This window comes from Anthonomus grandis, unplaced genomic scaffold (assembly GCF_022605725.1).
Source record: "Anthonomus grandis grandis unplaced genomic scaffold, icAntGran1.3 ctg00000349.1, whole genome shotgun sequence".
NCBI lineage: Eukaryota > Metazoa > Arthropoda > Insecta > Coleoptera > Curculionidae > Anthonomus > Anthonomus grandis.
Window position 1 is genome coordinate 134,441 of NW_026088472.1, and position 27,769 is coordinate 162,209.

Genomic DNA, 27,769 nt, shown 5'->3' on the forward strand with positions numbered 1-27,769 from the left:
TTTTGACAGATAATTGACATATTGAATGTTAAAGTCACGTGACTTCCATAACTTATTTGCTATTGTTCCGATTGGGTTGAAATTTAGTATTTAGGCTTTATATAGGATGCAAGTAATAAATTTTGACAGAAATTTGACATGTTGAATTTTTTAAGTCACGTGACTTCCATAACTTTTTTGCTATTGATCCGATTGGGTTCAAATTTGGAATTTGGGGTTTATTTAGGATGCAATTATTGATTTCTTACAAAATTTTAAAATATTAAGTTCTAGGGTCACGTGACTATCAAAATTTCCTATTTGATTGAAATCTGCTATTAGATGATATGTATATATTTATAGATAGTATTTTGTATTACCCTATTCCTTTTATCTTAATTAGTTAAATTATTTCTTAAATTTGCCTTTAAAAAAAAAAATAAAAAATCATCGGTTCGAATACATAGGCTTTAAAGGGAACTTATCTTCTCTCGTAATATTGTGGCATTATTATAGATTTTGAAAAATTTTGTCATAAAGCTTTTTCATTACTTTTTGAATGGTCTTTAACCAGAAAAAAGAAATTTTGAATTTGGAGCATGTTTTGAAAAATTTTCATTTTGGGCCGGATTTTGTTTGAAAATCGATAAATGCAAATAAATAGGTTTTCTGTTCATTTTAGAGTCAAATCGATAATAACCTTTTTGAAAGGTATCCTGAAGTAGTACAAGATAGAAAAATAAAAAGTTGAAATTTTTCTATAGGGCTCTTGATAATTCGATAATTATGATTAATAGTTTTTTACAATTTTCTCCGAATCTGTGATAGCTATAATCAATTAGTTTTAACATTTGAATACCTCGTAATATTCCCTAGAACTTTTGTTTAAGACAAAAAGTTGTCAGAGTTACAGTTTATTTAGAAAAAAATAAAAACCATTTTTTCACAATTTTTCATGGCCATACCCCTTTCGATTTTGGAGCAAAAAAAAATTTTTTTTTTCTTGGGTTTTTTTTAATCGATATTGCCAACTTAGGGCTTACATTATAATTTGTCGGTTATTAATTTAAGAAAAAAAAATTATACCGTGTGAAAAAACCAGTTTCCTTTTGTTTTTCCCACATTTTTACTTATAACTCGACTTCTATAGCTTCGATTCAATTCGTTGATGGTTTCTTTTATTTCATATTCTCCTCCTGTCAATTCTTTTGATTTTTTATTACTATTACATTTTAAAATAAAAAGAAAAATTAAAACAAATCGACGTAAAATCCCGTTTGTTCTATTTCAATAAATAGATCCTTATGGGAACTTTTTTCTGAATTTGGTATTTATGGTTTATTTAGGATACAACTAATAAATTATGACAGATAACTGACATTTGAGTGTCAGCCTAGGTCACGTGACTACCGTAACTTTTTTGCTATTGGTCCGATTCTGTTCGAATTTGGTATTCAGGCTTTATTTAGAATACAATTAATATACTTTCACAGATATTTGAAATATAAGACAGTATATTGACACACAACGCGACTATATAACAAATTATGGTTCTTTGAAGCATGATACCCCAACAACTGGTCTTCTCTTTCCTTGGCAGGTAAACGTTAGCCTCCCCGACTCACCTAAGTACACCTGATAATTTTTGTTTTTTTTTTTTTAAATTCCCTTATGGCTTTTCACAGACAAGACCTAAAGGTTCCAAACTGGTCCCCACGGACCAAAAGTATAGGAGCGAAGCGACTATACTTGTTATATAGGAGCGTCTGCGACTATATTAAGCACGCCACCTCGGGTCCGAAAAATCGTGTTTTTTTGGAAATAAAAATTCATATCTTTGGCTGTATGGCTAGCGAAACGATGAAATTTGGCATAGGGTCTCTCAATACATTGAGAATGATGGATCCGTAAACAATTTTTTTTTCCGGTACCACCAAACGGAGCGGTACTGTCTCAAAGTCAAAAATTCGTAAAAAAATGGGTCAAATTCCTTTCAGACGCGAGAACTCAAATAAAAAGCCTTTAAAAGACTTTAAATTTTTAGGACATGAGGGTCGGTGGGGGCTTAAGAACTGTATACTTTTTGGGCCAGATCGGTATACAGGGTGAGTTGTTATAAGCGAACAAAAGTGACTAAAAAAAAAATTGAAACTTCTCCAGAGGCTAAAAAAAAATTTTTATAAAAAAAGTGTTTCGGCGAAAAGACTTCGTTTTATAAGAGATTTAACATACTTGGAGCTTTTTTTTGTAAAAAATTTATTTTACGAGTTCTGGCATTTTCAGTTTTTTGGAATTTTCTGCCAAACGATACTTATTTTGGGAAATTTTTTTTTTTCAAAAAATAACTTCATCCTTTACCTTTCATATGCCATATAACCGAAACTTTCGTAAGCCATACAGGGCGAGCAATAATGAACTTTACCCATGAAGGTCCGACCCGAAAATCACATTTTATTTAATAACTTTTTCGTAGTAGCATCTGGACCATTTATATTCTCAGGCATTAAATACTTTAATAACCCCAATATTTATGTAAAATTACAATCTTCCAACATTAATAGGTTCTGAGCAATTCGAATTTTCGCGTTTAATTCATTTGCCACGTCCCTGTACATGGTGAAAAGATCAGACATCATCTAAAAGATCCGAAATTTTGTTTTACAACACATACTAAAATTTCAGGGTTCCAGCGATAGTACAAGTACCCGAAAAATGCGATTTTATGAAAAAAGTCCATTTTTTTGCGTTTTTGCAGGTAATTGGAGGTGTCAACCTAAACTCTGATGAAATGGCTGGTGGAAACAATACTTTGACGCATGGTGGATACAAATTTTTTGCTCGTGACAGGTGGCCGGGACTTGGTTGGGTTTTTTGTAAAATTATGAATGAAAATGAACCGGAAACGATCAGGGAAAGGAAGCACCGAATCAGAAAATGAATGGGCTTTCCGAATCTGTGCATATCAATTGGGGAAATTGTGTATTGCGGCCAGGAAAATTCGACAAACATTTTGACGTCTTCGAAAAATGCCGTTTTTTTGAAATGTCAGTGGTTTTATACCGGGGTGAGGCGAAATGAAATTTGCCCGATTATTTTACTAAAATTATTCGAATATATACACGGGTCAGTCGTAATGATCTATTTAATTTAAAATAAAAATTTCGATATTAGGTGAGTTTTTACTATTTAGTTTATTATTAATATATGTTAATAATTCTTAAACATTGCTTTTGGGTTATAAATAAAAAAATTTTGAAATTATTGATTTTTAAGGTTAGTCGAGTATCATAACTTTTTTGGTATTGGTGCGATTTGGTTGAAATTTGGTACCTAGTACCTATTTCGGATAAGATTAATAAATTTTTACAGATATTTGACATGACTATGTTTTAAGGTCACGTGACTACCTTAACTTTCTTCCTATTTGTCCGATTTGATTGAAATTTGGTATTTGGGGTTTATTTAGGATGCAATTAAGAATTTTTCACAGATATTTGACATTTGACTTCCAGGTCACGTGACTATTGTAACTTTTTTGCTATTGGTCTGATTGGGTTCAAATTTGGTATTTGGGCTTTATTTAGGATGCAATTATTAATTTTTGACAGATATTTGACATTTGACTTCCGGGTCACGCGACTATTGTAACTTTTTTGCTATGAGTCCGATTGGGTTCAAATTTGGTATTTATGCTTTATTTAGGACACAATTAATAAATTTTAACAGATAATTGACAAATTATATTTTAAAGTCACGTGACTCTCATAATTCTTTTGCTATTGATCCGATTGGGTTGAAATTTAGTATTTGGGCTTTATTTAGGATGCCAGTAATACATTTTGACAGAAATTTGACATATTGAATTTTAAAGTCACGTGACTTTTATAACTTTTTTGCTATTGATCCGATTGGGTTCAAATTTGGAATTTGGGGTTTATTTAAGATGCAATTGTTGATTTTTTACAAAATTTTAAAATATTGAGTTCTAGGGTCACGTGACTATCAAAATTTCCTATTTGATTGAAATTGGCTATTAGATGATATGTATATATTTGTAGATAATATTTTGTATTACCCTATTCCTTTTATCTTATTTTGTTAAAATATTTCTTAAATTTGCCTTTAAAAAAAAAATTAAGAAATCATCGGTTCGAATACATAGGCTTTAAAGGGAACTTATGTTCTCTCGTAATATTGTGGCATTATTATAGATTTTGAAAAATTTTGTCATAAAGCTTTTTTATTACTTTTTGAGTGGTCTTTAGCCAGAAAAAAGAAATTTTGAATTTGGAGCATGTTTTGAAAAAATTTTCATTTTGGGCCCGATTTTGTTCGAAAATCGATAAATGCAAATAAATAGGTTTTCTGTTCATTTTAGAGTCAAATCGATAATAACCTTTTTGAAAGGTATCCTGAAGTAGTACAAGATAGAAAAATAAAAAGTTGAAATTTTTCCATAGGGCTCTTGATAATTCGATATTTATGATTAATAGTTTTTTACAATTTTCTCCGAATCTGTGATAGCTATAATCAATTCGCTTTAACAGTCGAATACCTCGTAATATTCCCGAGAACTTTTATTTAAGAGAAAAAGTTGTCAGAGTTATAGTTTATTTAGAAAAAAATAAAAACCATTTTTTCGCAATTTTTCATGGCTATACCCCTTTCGATTTTGAAGCAAAAAAAAATTTTTTTTTCTTGTGTTTTTTTTACTGGAAATTGCTAACTTAGGGCTTATACTATAATTTGTCAGTTATCATTTTAAGAAAAAAATGCTACCGTGGGAAAAAACGAGTTTTTTTTCATTTTTTTTCACATTTTTACTAATATCTCGACTTCTATAGCTTCGATTCAATTCGTTGATGGTTTCTATTATTCCTTATTCTCCTCCTGTTAATTTTTTTCATATTTTATTACAATTGCCTTTCGAAATAAATCTGAAAAATTTTAAAAATCGACGTAAAAGCTCGGTTGTCTTATCCCTGTACATAGGCTCTTATGGAACCTAATTTTTCTCTTTATATTATGGCACTCGTATAAATCGTGGAAAATTTTGTCATAAAGCTTTTTTATTAGTTTTTGAATGGTCTTTAACCAGAAAAAAGAAATTTTGAATTTGGAGCATATTTTGGAAAAATGGTCATTTTGACCCCGGATTTTGTTCGAAAATCGAAAAATGCAGAGAAATAGGTTTTCCGTTCATTTTAGAGTCAAATTGGTAATAATCTTTTTTAAAGATACTCTGAAGTAGTACAGGTTAGAAAAATAAAAAATTGAAATTTTTCCATAGGGCTCTTGATAATTCGATATTTATGTTTAATAGTTTTTTTCAATTTTCTCCGATTGTATAATAGCTAGAACCGATTCGTTTTAACGCACGGATACCTCGTAATATTCCCGAAAACTTTTGTTTAAGACAAAAAGTTGTCAGAGTTATATTTTATTTTTAAAAAAATAAAAACCATTTTTTCGCAATTTTTCATGGCTATACCCCTTTCGATTTTCGACCAAAAAATTTTTTTTTTTTTCTTGGGTTTTTTTTACTTGAAATTGCCAACTTAGGGCTTAAATTATAATTTGTCAATAATTATGTTAAGAAAAAAAAATGATACCGTGGGAAAAAACCAGTTTTCTTTTGTTTTTTCCCACATTTTTACTAATATCTCGGCTTCTATAGCTTCGATTCAATTCATTGATGGTTTCTTTTATTTCTTATTCTCCTACTCTCCATTCTTTTGATATTTAATTACTATTACATTTCAAAATAAAAAGAAAAATTAAAACAAATCGACGTAAAATCCCTGTTTGTTCTATTTCAAGAAATAGACCCTTATGGGAACTTCTCTCTGAATTTGGTATTTATGGTTTATTTAGAATACAACTAATAAATTATGACAGATAACTGACATTTAAGTTTCAGCCTAGGTCACGTGACTACCGTAACTTTTTTGCTATTGGTCCGATTCTGTTCGAATTTGGTATTCAGGCTTTATTTAGAATACAATTAATATACTTTCACAGATATTTGAAATATAAGACAGTATATTGACACAGAACGCGACTATATAACAAATTATGGTTCTTTGAAGCATGATACCCCAACAACTGGTCCTCTCTTTCCTTGGCAGATAAACGTTATCCTCACCTAAGTACACCTGATAATTTGCGATTTTTTTTAAGAAATCCTCTAAGGCCCATCACTGACAAGACTTAAAGGTTCCAAACTGGTCCCCACGGACCAAAAGTATAGGAGCGAAGCGACTATACTTGTTATATAGGAGCGTCTGCGACTATATTATGCACGCGACCTCGGGTCCGAAAAATCGTGTTTTTTTGGAAATAAAAATTCATATCTTTGGCTGTATGGCTAGCGAAACGATGAAATTTGGCATAGGGTCTCTCAATACATTGGGAATGATGGATCCGTAAAGGAATTTTTTTTACGGTACCACCAAACGGAGCGGTACTGTCTCAAAGTCAAAAATTCGTAAAAAAACGGGTCAAAATTCATTTTTGCACGAGATCTCAATTTTAACGCTGTCAAAAAAATTGAAATTTTTAGGCATAAAAGACTTTATAGTAATTCATGTCTGTATACTTTTTGGGCCCGATCGGTATACAGGGTGAGTTGTTATAAGCGAACAAAAGTGACTAAAAAAAAAATTCAAACTTCTCCAGAGGCTAAAAAAAAATTTTTATAAAAAAATTGTTTCGGCGAAAAGACTTTATTTTATAAGAGATTTGACATACTTGGAGCTTTTTTTTGTAAAAAATTTATTTTACGAGTTCTGGCATTTTCAGTTTTTTGGGATTTTCCGCCAAACGATACTTATTTTGGGAAATTTTTTTTTTTCAAAAAATAACTTCATCCTTTACCTTTCATATGGCATATAACCGAAATTTTTGGGAACCATACAGGGCGAGCAATAATGAACTTTACCCATGAAGGTCCGACCCGAAAATCACATTTTATTTAATAACTTTTTCGTAGTGGCATCTGGACCATTTATATTCTCAGGCATTAAATACTTTAATAACCCCAGTATTTGTGTAAAATTACAATCTTCCAACTTTAATAGGTTCTGAGCAATTCGAATTTTCGCGTTTAATTCATTTGCCGCGTCCCTGTACATGGTGAAAAGATCAGACATCGTCTAAAAGATCCGAAATTTTGTTTTACAACACATACTAAAATTTCAGGGTTCCAGCGATAGTACAAGTACCCGAAAAATGCGATTTTATGAAAAAAGTCCATTTTTTTGCGTTTTTGCAGGTAATTGGAGGTGTCAACCTAAACTCTGATGAAATGGCTAGTGGGAACAATACTTTGACGCATGGTGGATACAAATTTTTTGCTCGTGACAGGTGGCCGGGACTTGGTCGGGTTTTTTGTAAAATTATGAATGAAAATGAACCGGAAACGATCAGGGAAAGGAAGCACCGAATCAGAAAATGAATGGGCTTTCCGAATCTGTGCATATCAATTGGGGAAATTGTGTATTGCGGCCAGGAAAATTCGGCAAACATTTTGACGTCTTCGAAAAATGCCGTTTTTTTGAAAAGTCAGTGGTTTCATACCGGGGTGAGACGAAATGAAATTTGCCCGATTATTTTATTAAAATTATTCGAATATATACACGGGTCAGTCGTAATGATCTATTTAATTTAAAATAAAAATTTAGATATTTGGTGAGTTTTTACCATTTAATTTATTATTAATAAATGTTAATAATTCTTAAACATTGCTTTTGGGTTATAAATAAAATTTTTTTGAAATTATTGATTTTTAAGGTTAGTCGAGTATCATAACTTTTTTGGTATTGGTGCGATTTGGTTGAAATTTGGTACCTATTACCTATTTCGGATAAGATTAATAAATTTTTACAGATATTTGACACGACTATATTTTAAGGTCACGTGACTACCTTAACTTTCTTCCTATTTGTCCGATTTGATTGAAATTTGGTATTTGGGGTTTATTTAGGATGCAAGTAATAATTTTTCACAGATATTTGACATTTGACTTCCGGGTCACGTGACTATTGGTACTTTTTTGCTATTGGTCTGATTGGGTTCAAATTTGGTATTTGGGGTTTATTTAGGATGCAATTATTAATTTTTGACAGATATTTGACATTTGACTTCCGGGTCACGTGACTATTGTAACTTTTTTGCTATGAGTCCGATTGGGTTCAAATTTGGTATTTATGCTTTATTTAGGATACAATTAATAAATTTTAACAGATAATTGACAAATTATATTTTAAAGTCACGTGACTTTGATAATTCTTTTGCTATTGATCCGATTGGGTTGAAATTTAGTATTTAGGCTTTATTTAGGATGCAAGTAATAAATTTTGCCAGAAATTAGACATATTGAATTTTAAAGTCACGTGACTTCCATAACTTTTTTGCTATTGATCCGATTGGGTTCAAATTTGGAATTTGGGGTTTATTTAGGATGCAATTGTTGATTTTTTACAAAATTTTAAAATATTAAGTTCTAGGGTCACGTGATTATCAAAATTTCCTATTCGATTGAAATTTGCTATTAGATGTTTTGTATATAATTATCGATAATATTTTTTATTACCCTATTGCTTTTATCTTAATTAGTTAAATTATTTCTTAAATTTGCCTTTAAAAAAAAATTAAAAAATCACCGGTTCGAATACATAGGCTTTAAAGGGAACATATCTTCTTTCGTAATATAGTAGCATTATTATAGATTTTGAAAAATTTTGTCATAAAGCTTTTTCATTACTTTTTGAATGGTCTTTAGCCAGAAAAAAGAAATTTTGAATTTGGAGCATATCTTGAAAAATTTTCATTTTGGGCCGGATTTTGTTTGAAAATCGATAAATGCAAATAAATAGGTTTTCTGTTCATTTTAGAGTCAAATCGATAATAACCTTTTTGAAAGGTATCCTGAAGTAGTACAAGATAGAAAAATAAAAAGTTGAAATTTTTCCATAGGGCTCTTGATAATTCGATATTTATGATTAATAGTTTTTTTCAATTTTCTCCGATTCTGTGATAGCTATAATCAATTCGTTTTAACAGTCGAATTCCTCGTAATATTCCCGAGAACTTTTATTTAAAAGAAAAAGTTGTCAGAGTTATAGTTTATTTAGAAAAAAATAAAAACCATTTTTTCGCAATTTTTCATGGCTATACCCCTGTCGATTTTGGAGCAAAAAAAAAAATTTTTTTCTTGGGTTTTTTTTACTGGAAATTGCCAACTTAGGGCTTACATTATAAGTTGTCAGTTATCATTTAAAAAAAAAAAAAAATTCTACCGTGGGAAAAAACGAGTTTTCTTTTATTTTTTTTTACATTTTTACTAATATCTCGACTTCTATAGCTTCGATTCAATTCGTTGATGGTTTCTATTATTCCTTATTCTCCTCCTGTTAATTCTTTTTATATTTTATTACAATTGCCGTTCGGAATAAAACTGAAAAATTTTAAAAATCGACGTAAATACATAGACTCTTATGGGACCTAATATTTCTCTTTATATTGTGGCACTCGTATAAATCATGGAAAATTTTGGCATTAAGCTTTTTTACTAGTTTTTGAATGGTCTTTAACTAGAAAAAAGAAATTTTGAATTCGGAGCATATTTTGAAAAAATTGTCATTTTGACCCCGGATTTTGTTCGAAAATCGAAAGATGTAAAGAAATAGGTTTTCCGTTCATTTTAGAGTCAAATTGGTAATAATCTTTTTTAAAGATACTCTGAAGTAGTACAGGATAGAAAAATAAAAAATTGAAATTTTTCCATAGGGCTCTTGATAATTCGATATTTATGTTTAATAGTTTTTTCCAATTTTCTCTGATTGTATAATAGCTAGAACCGATTCGTTTTAACGCACGGATACCTCGTAATATTTCCGAAAACTTTTGTTTAAGACAAAAAGTTGTCAGAGTTATATTTTATTTATAAAAAAATAAAAACCATTTTTTTAAAATTTTTCGTGGGTATACCCCTTTCGATTTTCGACCAAAAAAAAAAAATTTTTTCTTGGGTTTTTTTTTGTGAAAATTGCCAGTTTAGGGCCAAAAATTAGAATTTGTCAATAATTATTTTAAGAAAAAAAATGATACCGTGGGAAAAAACCAATTTTCTTTTGTTTTTCCCACATTTTTACTAATATCTCGGCTTCTATAGCTTCGATTCAATTCGTTGATGGTTTCTTTTATTTCTTATTCTCCTCCTGTCAATTCTTTTAATATTTTATGACTATTATTGTTGAAAATAAAAAGAAAAATTAAAACAAATCGACGTAAAATCCCGTTTGTTCTATTTCAAGAAATAGACCCTTATGGGAACTTCTCTCTGAATTTGGTATTTATGGTTTATTTAGGATACAACTAATAAATTATGACAGATAACTGACACTTAAGTTTCAGCCTAGGTCACGTGACTACCGTAACTTTTTTGCTATTGGACCGATTCTGTTCGAATTTGGTATTCAGGCTTTATTTAGAATACAATTAATATACTTTCACAGATATTTGAAATATAAGACAGTATATTGACACACAACGCGACTATATAACAAATTATGGTTCTTTGAAGCATGATACCCCAACCACTGGTCCTCTCTTTCCTTGGCAGGTAAACGTTAGCCTCCCCGACTCACCTAAATACACCTGATAGTTTTTGATTTTTTTTTTAATTACCTTATGCCTTTTCACAGACAAGACCTAAAGGTTCCAAACTGGTCCCCACGGACCAAAAGTATAGGAGCGAAGCGACTATACTTGTTATATAGGAGCGTCTGCGACTATATTATGCACGCGAGCCCGGGCCCGAAAAATCGTGTTTTTTTGGAAATAAAAATTCATATCTTTGGCTGTATGGCTAGCGAAACGATGAAATTTGGCATAGGGCCTCTCAATACATTGAGAATGATGGATCCGTAAACGATTTTTTTTTCCGGTACCACCAAACGGAGCGGTACTGTCTCAAAGTCAAAAATTCGTAAAAAAATGGGTCAAATTCCTTTCAGACGCGAGAACTCAAATAAAAAGCCTTTAAAAGACTTTAAATTTTTAGGACATAAGGGTCGGTGGGGGCTTAAGAACTGTATACTTTTTGGGCCAGATCGGTATACAGGGTGAGTTGTTATAAGCGAACAAAAGTGACTAAAAAAAAAATTGAAACTTCTCCAGAGGCTAAAAAAAAATTTTTAGAAAAAAAGTGTTTCGGCGAAAAGACTTCGTTTTATAAGAGATTTAACATACTTGGAGCTTTTTTTTGTAAAAAATTTATTTTACGAGTTCTGGCATTTTCAGTTTTTTGGAATTTTCCGCCAAACGATACTTATTTTGGGAAAATTTTTTTTTTCAAAAAATAACTTCATCTTTTACCTTTTATATGCCATATAACCGAAATTTTTGGGAACCATACAGGGTGAGCAATAATGAACTTTACCCATGAAGGTCCGACTTGAAAATCACTTTTTATTTAATAACTTTTCAGTGGTAGCACCTGGACCATTTATATTCTCAGGGATTAAATACTTTAATAACCCCATTATTTGTGTAAAATTACAATCTTCCAACTTTAATAGGTTCTGAGCAATTTGAATTTTCGCGTTTAATTCATTTGTCACGTCCCTGTACATGGTGAAAAGATCAAACAACATCTAACGGATCCGAAATTTTGTTTTACAATACATACTAAAATTTCAGGGTTCCAGCGATAGTACAAGTACCCGAAAAATGCGATTTTATGAAAAAAGTCCATTTTTTTGCGTTTTTGCAGGTAATTGGAGGTGTCAACCTAAACTCTGATGAAATGGCTGGTGGGAACAATACTTTGACGCATGGTGGATACAAATTTTTTGCTCGTGACAGGTGGCCGGGACTTGGTTGGGTTTTTTGTAAAATTATGAATGAAAATGAACCGGAAACGATCAGGGAAAGGAAGCACCGAATCAGAAAATGAATGGGCTTTCCGAATCTGTGCATATCAATTGGGGAAATTGTGTATTGCGTCCAGGAAAATTCGGCAAACATTTTGACGTCTTCGAAAAATGCCGTTTTTTTGAAATGTCAGTGTCTTTATACCGGGGTGAGACGAAATGAAATTTGCCCGATTATTTTATTAAAATTATTCGAATATATACACGGGTCAGTCGTAATGATCTATTTAATTTAAAATAAAAATTTCGATATTAGGTGAGTTTTTACTATTTAGTTTATTATTAATAAATGTTAACAATTCTTAAACATTGCTTTTGGGTTATAAATAAAAATTTTTTGAAATTATTGATTTTTAAGGTTAGTCGAGTATCATAACTTTTTTGGTATTGGTGCGATTTGGTTGAAATTTGGTACCTAGTACCTATTTCGGATAAGATTAATAAATTTTTACAGATATTTGACATGACTATGTTTTAAGGTCACCTGACTACCTTAACTTTCTTCCTATTTGTCAGATTTGATTAAAATTTGGTATTTGGGGTTTATTTAGGATGCAATTATGAATTTTTTACAGATATTTGACATTTGACTTCCAGGTCACGTGACTATTGTAACTTTTTTGCTATTGGTCTGATTGGGTTCAAATTTGGTATTTGGGCTTTATTTAGGATGCAATTATTAATTTTTGACAGATATTTGACATTTGACTTCCGGGTCACGTGACTATTGTAACTTTTTTGCTATGAGTCCGATTGGGTTCAAATTTGGTATTTATGCTTTATTTAGGATACAATTAATAAATTTTAATAGATAATTGACAAATTATATTTTAAAGTCATGTGACTTTCATATTTCTTTTGCTATTGATCCGATTGGGTTGAAATTTAGTATTTGGGCTTTATTTAGGATGCAAGTAATAAATTATGACAGAAATTTGACATATTGAATTTTAAAGTCACGTGACTTCCATAACTTTTTTGCTATTAATCCGATTGGGTTCAAATTTGGAATTTGGGGTTTATTTAGGATGCAACTATTGATTTCTTACAAAATTTTAAAATATTAAGTTCTAGGGTCACGTGACTATCAAAATTTCCTATTTGATTAAAATTTGCTATTAGATGATATGTATATATTTGTAGATAATATTTTGTATTACCCTATTCCTTTTATCTTAATTAGTTAAATTATTTCTTAAATTTGCCATTCAAAAAAAAAATTAAAAAATCATCTGTTCGAATACATAGGCTTTAAAGGGAACTTATCTTCTTTCATAATATTGTAGCATTATTATAGATTTTGAAAAATTTTGTCATTAAGCTTTTTCATTAATTTTTGAATGGTCTTTAGCCAGAAAAAATAAATTTTGATTTTGGAGCATGTTTTGAAAAAATTTTCATTTTGGGCCGGATTTTGTTCGAAAATCGAAAAATGCAAAGAAATAGGTTTTCTGTTCATTTTAGAGTCAAATCGATAATAACCTTTTTGAAAGGTATCCTGAAGTAGTACAAGATAGAAAAATAAAAAGTTGAAATTTTTCCATAGGGCTCTTGATAATTCGATATATATGATTAATAGTTTTTTACAATTTTCTCCGAATCTGTGATAGCTATAATCAATTAGTTTTAACATTTAAATACCTCGTAATATTCCCTAGAACTTTTGTTTAGGACAAAAAGTTGTCAGAGTTATAGTTTATTTAGAAAAAAATAAAAACCATTTTTTCACAATTTTTCATGGCTATACCCCTTTCGATTTTGGAGCAAAAAAAAATTTTTTTTTTTTGGGGTTTTTTACTGGAAATTGCCAACTTAGGGCTTACATTATAATTTGTCAGTTATCATTTTAAGAAAAAAAAATTATACCGTGGGAAAAAAACCAGTTTTCTTTTGTTATTTCCCACATTTTTACTAATATCTCGGCTTCTATAGCTTCGATTCAATTCATTGATGGGTTCTTTTAATTCTCATTCTCCTCCTCTCAATTCTTTTGATATTTTATTACTATTACATTTCAAAATAAAATGAAAAATTAAAACAAATCGACGTAAAATCCCGTTTGTTCTATTTCGATAAATAGATCCTTATGGGAGTTTTTTTCTGAATTTGGTATTTATGGTTTATTTAGGATACAACTAATAAATTATAACAGATAACTGACATTTGAGTGTCAGCCTAGGTCACGTGACTACCGTAACTTTTTTGCTATTGGTCCGATTTTGTTGTAATTTGGTATTCAGGCTTTATTTAGGATACAATTAACATATTTTAACAGATATTTGAAATATAAGAGAGTATATTGACACACAACGCGACTATATAACAAATTATGGTTCTTTGAAGCATGATACCCCAACAACTGGTCCTCTCTTTCCTTGGCATATAAACGTTGGTACAGCTGATAATTTTTGTTTTTTTTTTAAGAATTCCTTTATAGCCCTTCACAGACAAGACCTAAAGGTTTCAAACTGGTCCCCACGGACCAAAAGTATAGGAGCGAAGCGACTATACTTGTTATATAGGAGCGTCTGCGACTATATTATGCACGCGGGCCCGGGTCCGAAAAATCGTGTTTTTTTGGAAATAAAAATTCATATCTTTGGCTGTATGGCTAGCGAAACGATGAAATTTGGCATAGGGTCTCTCAATACATTGGGAATGATGGATCCGTAAACGATTTTTTTTTCGGGTACCACCAAACGGAGCGGTACTGTCTCAAAGTCAAAAATTCGTAAAAAAATTGGTAAAAATCGAGTTGCTCACGAGATCTCAATTTTAAAGCGTTTAATCGAGCTGAAATTTTCAGGATATATGGGTTCTTGGGGCTTACGTGTCTGTATACTTTTTGGGCCCGATCGGTATACAGGGTGAGTTGTTATAAGCGAACAAAAGTGACTAAAAAAAAAATGTAAACTTCTCCAGAGGCTAAAAAAAAATTTTTATAAAAAAAGTGTTTCGGCGAAAAGACTTCGTTTTATAAGAGATTTAACATACTTGGAGCTTTTTTTTGTAAAAAATTTATTTTACGAGTTCTGGCATTTTCAGTTTTTTGGGATTTCCCGCCAAACGATACTTATTTTGAGAAAATTTTTTTTTTCAAAAAATAACTTCATCCTTTACCTTTCATATGCCATATAACCGAAATTTTTGGGAACCATACAGGGCGAGCAATAATGAACTTTACCCATGAAGGTCCGACCTGAAAATCACATTTTATTTAATAACTTTTTCGTAGTAGCATCTGGACCATTTATATTCTCAGGCATTAAATACTTTAATAACCCCAATATTTATGTAAAATTACAATCTTCCAACATTAATAGGTTCTGAGCAATTCGAATTTTCGCGTTTAATTCATTTGCCACGTCCCTGTACATGGTGAAAAGATCAGACATCATCTAAAAGATCCGAAATTTTGTTTTACAACACATACTAAAATTTCAGGGTTCCAGCGATAGTACAAGTACCCGAAAAATGCGATTTTATGAAAAAAGTCCATTTTTTTGCGTTTTTGCAGGTAATTGGAGGTGTCAACCTAAACTCTGATGAAATGGCTGGTGGGAACAATACTTTGACGCATGGTGGATACAAATTTTTTGCTCGTGACAGGTGGCCGGGACTTGGTTGGGTTTTTTGTAAAATTATGAATGAAAATGAACCGGAAACGATCAGGGAAAGGAAGCACCGAATCAGAAAATGAATGGGCTTTCCGAATCTGTGCATATCAATAGGGGAAATTGTGTATTGCGGCCAGGAAAATTCGACAAACATTTTGACGTCTTCGAAAAATGCCGTTTTTTTGAAATGTCAGTGTCTTTATACCGGGGTGAGACGAAATGAAATTTGCCCGATTATTTTATTAAAATTATTCGAATATATACACGGGTCAGTCGTAATGATCTATTTAATTTAAAATAAAAATTTAGATATTAGGTGAGTTTTTACTATTTAGTTTATTATTAATATATGTTAATAATTCTTAAACATTGCTTTTGGGTTATAAATAAAAATTTTTTGAAATTATTGATTTTTAAGGTTAGTCGAGTATCATAACTTTTTTGGTATTGGTGCGATTTGGTTGAAATTTGGTACCTAGTACCTATTTCGGATAAGATTAAGAAATTTTTACAGATATTTGACATGACTATGTTTTAAGGTCACGTGACTACCTTAACTTTCTTCCTATTTGTCCGATTTGATTGAAATTTGGTATTTGGGGTTTATTTAGGATGCAATTATGAATTTTTCACAGATATTTGACATTTGACTTCCAGGTCACGTGACTATTGGTACTTTTTTGCTATTGGTCTGATTGGGTTCAAATTTGGTATTTGGGCTTTATTTAGGATGCAATTATTAATTTTTGACAGATATTTGACATTTGACTTCCGGGTCACGTGACTATTGTAACTTTTTTGCTATAAGTCCGATTGGGTTCAAATTTGGTATTTGGGCTTTATTTGGGATACAATTAATAAATTTTGACAGATAATTGACAAATTATATTTTAAAGTCACGTGACTCTCATAATTCTTTTGCTATTGATCCGATTGGGTTGAAATTTAGTATTTAGGCTTTATTTAGGATGCAAGTAATAGATTTTGCCAGAAATTTGACATATTGAATTTTAAAGTCACGTGACTTCCATAACTTTTTTGCTATTGATCCGATTGGGTTAAAATTTGGTATTTAGAGTTTTATTACGATGCCATTATTGAATTTTTACAAATTTTTAAAATATTATGTTTTTAAGTCACGTGACTATCAAAATTTCTTTCGTATTCGCTCGATTTGATTGAAATTTCCTATTAGATTATATGTATATATTTATAGATAATATTTTGTATTACCCTATTGCTTTTATCTTAATTAGTTAAATTGTTTCTTAGATTTGCCTTTGAAAAAAAAATTAAAAAATCATGGGTTCAGTATGCTTTAAAGGAAACTTATCTTCTTTCATAATATTTTAGCATTATTATAGATTTTGAAAATTTTTGTCATTAAGCTTTTTCATTACTTTTTGAATGGTCTTTAGCCAGAAAAAAGAAATTTTGAATTTGGAGCATGTTTTGAAAAATTTTCATTTTGGGCCGGATTTTGTTTGAAAATCGAAAAATGCAAATAAATAGGTTTTCTGTTCATTTTAGAGTCAAATCGATAATAACCTTTTTGAAAGGTATTCTGAAGTAGTACAAGATAGAAAAATAAAAAATTGAAATTTTTCCATAGGGCTCTTGATATTTCGATATTTATGTTTAATAGTTTTTTACAATTTTCTCCAATTCTGTGATAGCTAGAATCAATTCGTTTTAACATTCGGATACCTCGTAATATTCCCGAAAACTTTTGTTTAAGGCAAAAAGTTGTCAGAGTTATAGTTTATTTAGAAAAAAATAAAAACCATTTTTTCGCAATTTTTCATAGCTATACCCCTGGCGATTTTGGAGCAAAAAAAAAAATTTTTTTCTTGGGTTTTTTTTACTGGAAATTGCCAACTTAGGGCTTACATTATAAGTTGTCAGTTATCATTTAAAAAAAAAAAATTCTACCGTGGGAAAAAACGAGTTTTCTTTTATTTTTTTTTACATTTTTACTAATATCTCGACTTCTATAGCTTCGATTCAATTCGTTGATGGTTTCTTTTATTCTTTATTCTCCTCCTGTTAATTCTTTTTATATTTTATTACAATTGCCGTTCGGAATAAAACTGAAAAATTTTAAAAATCGACGTAAATACATAGACTCTTATGGGACCTAATATTTCTCTTTATATTGTGGCACTCGTATAAATCATGGAAAATTTTGGCATTGAGCTTTTTTACTAGTTTTTGAATGGTCTTTAACTAGAAAAAAGAAATTTTGAATTCGGAGCATATTTTGAAAAAATTGTCATTTTGACCCCGGATTTTGTTCGAAAATCGAAAAATGCAAAGAAATAGGTTTTCCGTTCATTTTAGAGTCAAATTGGTAATAATCTTTTTTAAAGATACTCTGAAGTAGTACAGGATAGAAAAATAAAAAATTGAAATTTTTCCATAGGGCTCTTGATAATTCGATATATATGTTTAATAGTTTTTTCCAATTTTCTCCGATTGTATAATAGCTAGAACCGATTTGTTTTAACGCACGGATACCTCGTAATATTTCCGAAAACTTTTGTTTAAGACAAAAAGTTGTCAGAGTTATATTTTATTTATAAAAAAATAAAAACCATTTTTTTTTAATTTTTCGTGGGTATACCCCTTTCGATTTTCGACCAAAAAAAAAAAAATGTTTTTCTTGGGTTTTTTTTGTGAAAATTACAAGTTTAGGGCTAAAACTAAAATTTGTCATAAATTATTTTAAGAAAAAAAATTATACCGTGGGAAAAAACCAGTTTTCTTTTGTTTTTCCCACATTTTTACTTATATCTCGGCTTCTATAGCTTCGATTCAATTTATTTATGGTTTTTTTTATTTCTTATTCTTCTCCTCTCAATTCTTTTGATATTTTATTACTATTACATTTTAAAATAAAAAGAAAAATTTAAACAAATCGACGTAAAATCTCGTTTGTTCTATTTCAAGAAATAGACCCTTATGGGAACTTTTTTCTGAATTTGGTATTTATGGTTTATTTAGGATACAACTAATAAATTATAACAGATAACTGACATTTGAGTGTCAGCCTAGGTCACGTGACTACCGTAACTTTTTTGCTATTGGTCCGATTTTGTTGTAATTTGGTATTCAGGCTTTATTTAGGATACAATTAACATATTTTAACAGATATTTGAAATATAAGAGAGTATATTGACACACAACGCGACTATATAATAAATTATGGTTCTTTGAAGCATGATACCCCAACAACTGGTCCTCTCTTTCCTCGGCAGGTAAACGTTAGCCTCCCCGACTCACCTAAGTACACCTGATAATTTTTGATTGTTTTTTTAAATTCCCTTATGGCTTTTCACAGACAAGACCTAAAGGTTCCAAACTGGTCCCCACGGACCAAAAGTATAGGAGCGAAGCGACTATACTTGTTATATAGGAGCGTCTGCGACTATATTATGCACGCGAGCCCGGGCCCGAAAAATCGTGTTTTTTTGGAAATAAAAATTCATATCTTTGGCTGTATGGTTAGCGAAACGATGAAATTTGGCATAGGGCCTCTCAATACATTGAGAATGATGGATCCGTAAACGATTTTTTTTTCCGGTACCACCAAACGGAGCGGTACTGTCTCAAAGTCAAAAATTCGTAAAAAAATGGGTCAAATTCCTTTCAGACGCGAGAACTCAAATAAAAAGCCTTTAAAAGACTTAAAATTTTTAGGACATAAGGGTCGGTGGGGCCTTAAGAACTGTATACTTTTTGGGCCAGATCGGTATACAGGGTGAGTTGTTATAAGCGAACAAAAGTGACTAAAAAAAAAATTCAAACTTCTCCAGAGGCTAAAAAAAAATTTTTATAAAAAAAGTGTTTTGGCGAAAAGACTTCGTTTTATAAGAGATTTAACATACTTGGAGCTTTTTTTTGTAAAAAATTTATTTTACGAGTTCTGGCATTTTCAGTTTTTTGGAATTTTCTGCCAAACGATACTTATTTTGGGAAAATTTTTTTTTTCAAAAAATAACTTCATCCTTTACCTTTCATATGCCATATAACCGAAATTTTCGTAAGCCATACAGGGCGAGCAATAATGAACTTTACCCATGAAGGTCCGACCTAAAAATCACATTTTATTTAATAACTTTTTAGTGGTGGCATCTGGACCATTTATATTCTCAGGGATTAAATACTTTAATAACCCCAGTATTTGTGTAAAATTACAATCTTCCAACTTTAATAGGTTCTGAGCAATTCGAATTTTCGCGTTTAATTCATTTGCCACGTCCCTGTACATGGTGAAAAGATCAAACAACATCTAAAGGATCCGAAATTTTGTTTTACAACACATACTAAAATTTCAGGGTTCCAGCGATAGTACAAGTACCCGAAAAAAGCGATTTTATGAAAAAAGTCCATTTTTTTGCGTTTTTGCAGGTAATTGGAGGTGTCAACCTAAACTCTGATGAAATGGCTGGTGGGAACAATACTTTGACGCATGGTGGATACAAATTTTTTGCTCGTGACAGGTGGCCGGGACTTGGTTGGGTTTTTTGTAAAATTATGAATGAAAATGAACCGGAAACGATCAGGGAAAGGAAGCACCGAATCAGAAAATGAATGGGCTTTCCGAATCTGTGCATATCAATAGGGGAAATTGTGTATTGCGGCCAGGAAAATTCGGCAAACATTTTGACGTCTTCGAAAAATGCCGTTTTTTTGAAATGTCAGTGGTTTTATACCGGGGTGAGACGAAATGAAATTTGCCCGATTATTTTATTAAAATTATTCGAATATATACACGGGTCAGTCGTAATGATCTATTTAATTTAAAATAAAAATTTCGATATTAGGTGAGTTTTTACTATTTAGTTTATTATTAATATATGTTAATAATTCTTAAACATTGCTTTTGGGATATAAATAAAAATTTTTTGAAATTATTAATTTTTAAGGTTAGTCGAGTATCATAACTTTTTTGGTATTGGTGCGATTTGGTTGAAATTTGGTACCTAGTACCTATTTCGGATAAGATTAATAAATTTTTACAGATATTTGACATGACTATGTTTTAAGGTCACGTGACTACCTTAACTTTCTTCCTATTTGTCCGATTTGATTGAAATTTGGTATTTGGGGTTTATTTAGGATGCAATTATTAATTTTTGACAGATATTTGACATTTCACTTCCGGGTCACGTGACTATTGTAACTTTTTTGCTATGAGTCCGATTGGGTTCAAATTTGGTATTTGGGCTTTATTTAGGATGCAATTATTAATTTTTGACAGATATTTGACATTTGACTTCCGGGTCACGTGACTATTGTAACTTTTTTGCTATGAGTCCGATTGGGTTCAAATTTGGTATTTATGCTTTATTTAGGACACAATTAACAAATTTTGACAGATAATTGACAAATTATATTTTAAAGTCACGTGACTCTCATAATTCTTTTGCTATTGATCCGATTGGGTTGAAATTTAGTATTTGGGCTTTATTTAGGATGCAAGTAATAAATTTTGCCAGAAATTTGACATATTGAATTTTAAAGTCACGTGACTTCCATAACTTTTTTGCTATGGGTCTGATTGGGTTCAAATTTGGAATTTGGGGTTTAATTAGGATGCAATTGTTGATTTCTTACAAAATTTTAAAATATTAAGTTCCAGGGTCACGTGACTATCAACATTTCCTATTCGATTGAAATTTGCTATTAGATGATATGTATATATTTATAGATAGTATTTTGTATTACCCTATTCCTTTTATCTTAATTAATTAAATTATTTTTTAAATTTGCCTTTCAAAAAAAAATAAAATAATCATCGGTTCGAATACATAGGCTTTAAAGGGAACTTATCTTCTCTCGTAATATTGTGGCATTATTATAGATTTTGAAAAATTTTGTCATAAAGCTTTTTCATTACTTTTTGAATGGTCTTTAGCCAGAAAAAAGAAATTTTGAATTTGGAGCATGTTTTGAAAAATTTTCATTTTGGGCCGGATTTTGTTTGAAAATCGATAAATGCAAATAAATAGGTTTTCTGTTCATTTTAGAGTCAAATCGATAATAACCTTTTTGAAAGGTATCCTGAAGTAATACAAGATAGAAAAATAAAAAGTTGAAATTTTTCCATAGGGCTCTTGATAATTCGATATTTATGATTAATAGTTTTTTACAATTTTCTCCAAATCTGTGATAGCTATAATCAATTAGTTTTAACATTCGAATACCTCGTAACATTCCCTAGAACTTTTGTTTAAGACAAAAAGTTGTCAGAGTTATAGTTTATTTAGAAAAAAATAAAAACCATTTTTTCACAATTTTTCATGGCTATACCCCTTTCGATTTTGGAGCAAAAAAATTTTTTTTTTTCTTGGGTTTTTTTTACTTGAAACTGCCATCATAGGGTTTACATTATGATTTATCGATTATAATTTTAAGAAAAAAAAAATGGTACCGTGGGATAAAACGAGTTTTCTATTATTTTTTTTCACATTTTTACTAATATCTCGACTTCTATAGCTTCGATTCAATTCGTTGATGGTTTCTATTATTCCTTATTCTTCTCCTGTTAGTTCTTTTTATATTTTATTACAATTGCCTTTCGAAATAAAACTGAAAAATTAAAAAAATCGACGTAAAAACCCGGTTGTGTTATCCCTATACATAGGCTCTTATGGGACCTTATTTTTTCCTTTATATTATGGCACTCGTATAAATCGTGGAAAATTTTATCATAAAGCTTTTTCATTAGTTTTTGAATGGTTTTTAACCAGAAAAAAGAAATTTTCAATTTGGAGCATATTTTGAAAAAATGCTTATTTTGAGCCCGGATTTTGCTTCAAAATCGAAAAATGCAAAGAAATAGGTTTTCCGTTTATTTTAGAGTCAAATCGATAATAACCTTTTTGAAAGGTACTTAAAAGTAGTATAGGATAGATAAATAAAAAATTTAAATTTTTCCATAGGACCCTTGATAATTCGATATTTTTGTTTCATGGTTTTTCTTTATTTTCTCCGATTTTATGATAGCTAGAACCGATTCGTTTTAACGTACGGATACCTCGTAATATTTCTCATAACTTTTTTAAAAGACAAAATGTTGTTAGTCTTATAGTTTATTTTAAAAAAAATAAATACCGTTTTTTTCAAATTTTTTATGGCCGTACCCCTTTCGATTTTGGAGCAAAAAAAATTTTTTTTTTCTTGGGTTTTTTTACTTGAAATTGCCAACTTAGGGCTTACATTATAATTTGTCAATAATTATTTTAAGAAAAAAAAATGATACCGTGGGAAAAAACCAGTTTTCTTTTGTTTTTCCCACATTTTTACTAATATCTCGGCTTCTATAGCTTCGATTCAATTCATTGATGGTTTCTTTTATTTCTTATTCTCCTCCTCTCAATTCTTTTGATATTTTATTACTATTACATTTCAAAATAAAAAGAAAAATTAAAACAAATCGACGTAAAATCCCTGTTTGTTCTATTTCAAGAAATAGACCCTTATGGGAACTTCTCTTTGAATTTGGTATTTATGGTTTATTTAGAATACAATTAATATACTTTCACAGATATTTGAAATATAAGACAGTATATTGACACACAACGCGACTATATAACAAATTATGGTTCTTTGAAGCATGATACCCCAACAACTGGTCCTTTCTTTCCTTGGCAGGTAAACGTTAGCCTCCCCCACTCACCTAAGTACACCTGATAGTTTTTGATTTTTTTTATAATTACCTTATGGCTTTTCACAGACAAGACCTAAAGGTTCCAAACTGGTCCCCACGGACCAAAAGTATAGGAGCGAAGCGACTATACTTGTTATATAGGAGCGTCTGCGACTATATTATGCACGCGGGCCCGGGTCCGAAAAATCGTGTTTTTTTGGAAATAAAAATTCATATCTTTGGCTGTATGGCTAGCGAAACGATGAAATTTGGCATAGGGTCTCTCAATACATTGGGAATGATGGATCCGTAAACGATTTTTTTTTCGGGTACCACCAAACGGAGCGGTACTGTCTCAAAGTCAAAAATTCGTAAAAAAATTGGTAAAAATCGAGTTGCTCACGAGATCTCAATTTTAAAGCGTTTAATCGAGCTGAAATTTTCAGGATATATGGGTTCTTGGGGCTTACGTGTCTGTATACTTTTTGGGCCCGATCGGTATACAGGGTGAGTTGTTATAAGCGAACAAAAGTGACTAAAAAAAAAATGTAAACTTCTCCAGAGGCTAAAAAAAAATTTTTATAAAAAAAGTGTTTCGGCGAAAAGACTTCGTTTTATAAGAGATTTAACATACTTGGAGCTTTTTTTTGTAAAAAATTTATTTTACGAGTTCTGGCATTTTCAGTTTTTTGGGATTTCCCGCCAAACGATACTTATTTTGAGAAAATTTTTTTTTTCAAAAAATAACTTCATCCTTTACCTTTCATATGCCATATAACCGAAATTTTTGGGAACCATACAGGGCGAGCAATAATGAACTTTACCCATGAAGGTCCGACCTGAAAATCACATTTTATTTAATAACTTTTTCGTAGTAGCATCTGGACCATTTATATTCTCAGGCATTAAATACTTTAATAACCCCAATATTTATGTAAAATTACAATCTTCCAACATTAATAGGTTCTGAGCAATTCGAATTTTCGCGTTTAATTCATTTGCCACGTCCCTGTACATGGTGAAAAGATCAGACATCATCTAAAAGATCCGAAATTTTGTTTTACAACACATACTAAAATTTCAGGGTTCCAGCGATAGTACAAGTACCCGAAAAATGCGATTTTATGAAAAAAGTCCATTTTTTTGCGTTTTTGCAGGTAATTGGAGGTGTCAACCTAAACTCTGATGAAATGGCTGGTGGGAACAATACTTTGACGCATGGTGGATACAAATTTTTTGCTCGTGACAGGTGGCCGGGACTTGGTTGGGTTTTTTGTAAAATTATGAATGAAAATGAACCGGAAACGATCAGGGAAAGGAAGCACCGAATCAGAAAATGAATGGGCTTTCCGAATCTGTGCATATCAATAGGGGAAATTGTGTATTGCGGCCAGGAAAATTCGACAAACATTTTGACGTCTTCGAAAAATGCCGTTTTTTTGAAATGTCAGTGTCTTTATACCGGGGTGAGACGAAATGAAATTTGCCCGATTATTTTATTAAAATTATTCGAATATATACACGGGTCAGTCGTAATGATCTATTTAATTTAAAATAAAAATTTAGATATTAGGTGAGTTTTTACTATTTAGTTTATTATTAATATATGTTAATAATTCTTAAACATTGCTTTTGGGTTATAAATAAAAATTTTTTGAAATTATTGATTTTTAAGGTTAGTCGAGTATCATAACTTTTTTGGTATTGGTGCGATTTGGTTGAAATTTGGTACCTAGTACCTATTTCGGATAAGATTAAGAAATTTTTACAGATATTTGACATGACTATGTTTTAAGGTCACGTGACTACCTTAACTTTCTTCCTATTTGTCCGATTTGATTGAAATTTGGTATTTGGGGTTTATTTAGGATGCAATTATGAATTTTTCACAGATATTTGACATTTGACTTCCAGGTCACGTGACTATTGGTACTTTTTTGCTATTGGTCTGATTGGGTTCAAATTTGGTATTTGGGCTTTATTTAGGATGCAATTATTAATTTTTGACAGATATTTGACATTTGACTTCCGGGTCACGTGACTATTGTAACTTTTTTGCTATAAGTCCGATTGGGTTCAAATTTGGTATTTGGGCTTTATTTGGGATACAATTAATAAATTTTGACAGATAATTGACAAATTATATTTTAAAGTCACGTGACTCTCATAATTCTTTTGCTATTGATCCGATTGGGTTGAAATTTAGTATTTAGGCTTTATTTAGGATGCAAGTAATAGATTTTGCCAGAAATTTGACATATTGAATTTTAAAGTCACGTGACTTCCATAACTTTTTTGCTATTGATCCGATTGGGTTAAAATTTGGTATTTAGAGTTTTATTACGATGCCATTATTGAATTTTTACAAATTTTTAAAATATTATGTTTTTAAGTCACGTGACTATCAAAATTTCTTTCGTATTCGCTCGATTTGATTGAAATTTCCTATTAGATTATATGTATATATTTATAGATAATATTTTGTATTACCCTATTGCTTTTATCTTAATTAGTTAAATTGTTTCTTAGATTTGCCTTTGAAAAAAAAATTAAAAAATCATGGGTTCAGTATGCTTTAAAGGAAACTTATCTTCTTTCATAATATTTTAGCATTATTATAGATTTTGAAAATTTTTGTCATTAAGCTTTTTCATTACTTTTTGAATGGTCTTTAGCCAGAAAAAAGAAATTTTGAATTTGGAGCATGTTTTGAAAAATTTTCATTTTGGGCCGGATTTTGTTTGAAAATCGAAAAATGCAAATAAATAGGTTTTCTGTTCATTTTAGAGTCAAATCGATAATAACCTTTTTGAAAGGTATTCTGAAGTAGTACAAGATAGAAAAATAAAAAATTGAAATTTTTCCATAGGGCTCTTGATATTTCGATATTTATGTTTAATAGTTTTTTACAATTTTCTCCAATTCTGTGATAGCTAGAATCAATTCGTTTTAACATTCGGATACCTCGTAATATTCCCGAAAACTTTTGTTTAAGGCAAAAAGTTGTCAGAGTTATAGTTTATTTAGAAAAAAATAAAAACCATTTTTTCGCAATTTTTCATAGCTATACCCCTGGCGATTTTGGAGCAAAAAAAAAAATTTTTTTCTTGGGTTTTTTTTACTGGAAATTGCCAACTTAGGGCTTACATTATAAGTTGTCAGTTATCATTTAAAAAAAAAAAATTCTACCGTGGGAAAAAACGAGTTTTCTTTTATTTTTTTTTACATTTTTACTAATATCTCGACTTCTATAGCTTCGATTCAATTCGTTGATGGTTTCTTTTATTCTTTATTCTCCTCCTGTTAATTCTTTTTATATTTTATTACAATTGCCGTTCGGAATAAAACTGAAAAATTTTAAAAATCGACGTAAATACATAGACTCTTATGGGACCTAATATTTCTCTTTATATTGTGGCACTCGTATAAATCATGGAAAATTTTGGCATTGAGCTTTTTTACTAGTTTTTGAATGGTCTTTAACTAGAAAAAAGAAATTTTGAATTCGGAGCATATTTTGAAAAAATTGTCATTTTGACCCCGGATTTTGTTCGAAAATCGAAAAATGCAAAGAAATAGGTTTTCCGTTCATTTTAGAGTCAAATTGGTAATAATCTTTTTTAAAGATACTCTGAAGTAGTACAGGATAGAAAAATAAAAAATTGAAATTTTTCCATAGGGCTCTTGATAATTCGATATATATGTTTAATAGTTTTTTCCAATTTTCTCCGATTGTATAATAGCTAGAACCGATTTGTTTTAACGCACGGATACCTCGTAATATTTCCGAAAACTTTTGTTTAAGACAAAAAGTTGTCAGAGTTATATTTTATTTATAAAAAAATAAAAACCATTTTTTTTTAATTTTTCGTGGGTATACCCCTTTCGATTTTCGACCAAAAAAAAAAAAATGTTTTTCTTGGGTTTTTTTTGTGAAAATTACAAGTTTAGGGCTAAAACTAAAATTTGTCATAAATTATTTTAAGAAAAAAAATTATACCGTGGGAAAAAACCAGTTTTCTTTTGTTTTTCCCACATTTTTACTTATATCTCGGCTTCTATAGCTTCGATTCAATTTATTTATGGTTTTTTTTATTTCTTATTCTTCTCCTCTCAATTCTTTTGATATTTTATTACTATTACATTTTAAAATAAAAAGAAAAATTTAAACAAATCGACGTAAAATCTCGTTTGTTCTATTTCAAGAAATAGACCCTTATGGGAACTTTTTTCTGAATTTGGTATTTATGGTTTATTTAGGATACAACTAATAAATTATAACAGATAACTGACATTTGAGTGTCAGCCTAGGTCACGTGACTACCGTAACTTTTTTGCTATTGGTCCGATTTTGTTGTAATTTGGTATTCAGGCTTTATTTAGGATACAATTAACATATTTTAACAGATATTTGAAATATAAGAGAGTATATTGACACACAACGCGACTATATAATAAATTATGGTTCTTTGAAGCATGATATCCCAACAACTGGTCCTCTCTTTCCTCGGCAGGTAAACGTTAGCCTCCCCGACTCACCTAAGTACACCTGATAATTTTTGATTGTTTTTTTAAATTCCCTT

The 27,769-nt window shown here is 30.3% G+C and overlaps 1 long non-coding RNA gene across 1 annotated transcript in view; it reads left to right on the plus strand.

The window, feature by feature from the left end:
* Window positions 1–27,769, plus strand: part of LOC126749602 (uncharacterized) — a 60,285-nt gene that overhangs the window by 17,425 nt on the left and 15,091 nt on the right. The gene's annotated exons all lie outside the window — the stretch shown is intronic.